The sequence below is a fragment of the Pipistrellus hanaki genome (assembly GCF_964339955.1).
Source record: "Pipistrellus hanaki genome assembly, chromosome: 18".
Classification (NCBI taxonomy): domain Eukaryota; kingdom Metazoa; phylum Chordata; class Mammalia; order Chiroptera; family Vespertilionidae; genus Pipistrellus; species Pipistrellus hanaki.
In genome coordinates this window covers 1,740,324-1,741,942 of record NC_140520.1, presented here as the reverse complement: position 1 = coordinate 1,741,942, position 1,619 = coordinate 1,740,324, and positions in this window count along the sequence as shown.

The window sequence follows — 1,619 nt, the reverse complement described above, 5'->3', positions numbered from 1 at the left end:
CCCAGCCGGCCCGCCCGCCCGGGCTGGCAGGGAGCCGCCCTCGTCCGTCCTCCCCGGGCTGGCGGGGAGCCCAGGCTGGTCCTCCCCGGGCTGGCACAGGAGCCCAGGCTGGTCCTCCCCGGGCTGGCACAGGAGCCCCTGCCTGTCCTCCCCGGGCTGGCACAGGAGCCCCTGCCTGTCCTCCCCGGGCTGGCACAGGAGCCCAGCCCGTCCTCCCCGGGCTGGCACAGGAGCCCAGGCTGGTCCTCCCCAGGCTGGCACAGGAGCCCAGGCTGGTCCTCCCCGGGCTGGCACAGGAGCCCAGGCTGGTCCTCCCCGGGCTGGCACAGGAGCCCAGGCTGGTCCTCCCCAGGCTGGCACAGGAGCCCAGGCTGGTCCTCCCCAGGCTGGCAGGGAGCCTCCCTCGTCCGTCCTCCCTGGGCTGGCAGGGAGCCCAGGCTGGTCCTCCCCAGGCTGGCAGGGGAGCCCAGCCCGTCCTCCCCAGGCTGGCACAGGTGTCCTCACTGAGAGTTTGATCAGCCTCCGCCAGCGACACCGGGGCCCCTGTGGGGTCTGCGTGTCTGTCCCAGGCACTTCCCCTGCCCTGTCTCCGGGCTCTGCAAAGACGGGGCCTCACCTGCCTGCTCCTGCCCTCCCCTGATTGGCTATAGGTAGTCATTGATTGGCTATAGGTAATCATTGATTGGCTATAGGTAATCATTCAGCATTCCGGGCTTCCTCTGGAACTTGTTAGAGTGGTAAACAGACATCGCTGGCCGCCTCTCTCCCTTACTTCCCGATTCCACGGTGGCTAGAATCTTGGGGATCCTTCGGGTCACGGTGAAGCACGGGCGTGAGGGGGCTGTTGAGATCCTGCCCCCCCTCCCCCCCGTGAATTCCCGTCCTGGCTCTGGGGAGGGCAGGCCTGCCTGGACCTTGTTCAGAAATGACACTCGGCGCTCGGGACGCTGCCCTTGCTGACCTGACCTCCCGGTTGTGCAAGGGGAGGCTGGGCCCTGGCGGGAGGGGCGTGCCCGGCTCCCAGGGTCCTGCCGTGTGCCCGCGCCCTCCGGGGAGAAGCCGAGCCCCGGACGCTCAGCTCCAGGCACATCCTCATGCGGCCGTAGCGATACGGCGGCGGGAAGGACAGGGGAGGGGAGGGAGGGGAGAGCCATCGCTCGGGGGCGGCAGCTGCCATTAGAACGGGGCCATCGGGCCGCCTCGGTGGACAGGCCTGCAGGGGGCGGGAGTGAGCACGCTGGGAGAAGCCCGTGCAAAGGCCCCGAGGTGGCCGCACCTCCTGCCTCAGGAACAGGGTGGGCGGACAGGGAGGGACGAGGGGACGGGGACGGGGACGCGGCCGGACACGGAACAGGCTCCCGGGGGCCCAGGAGGACCCGGGCTGTTCCCCGCGCAGGCAGAGGCCAGGGAGATGTGTGGAGGATGGAGGCCGGGGCGGGGGAAGGGGGGGCGGGCGGTAGGATGCCGCTGCCGTTGAGAAATGACGGCAGCTGGCGCCCGGGAGGCGGCGTGAGGGCCGTGGGGAGGGGCTGATCCCTGGGTGCGTTTGAAAGTGGACCAGACAGGACTTCCTGAGCCTGGACATGGGTTGGAGGAAAGAGAGGGTTCGAGGTCGTGCT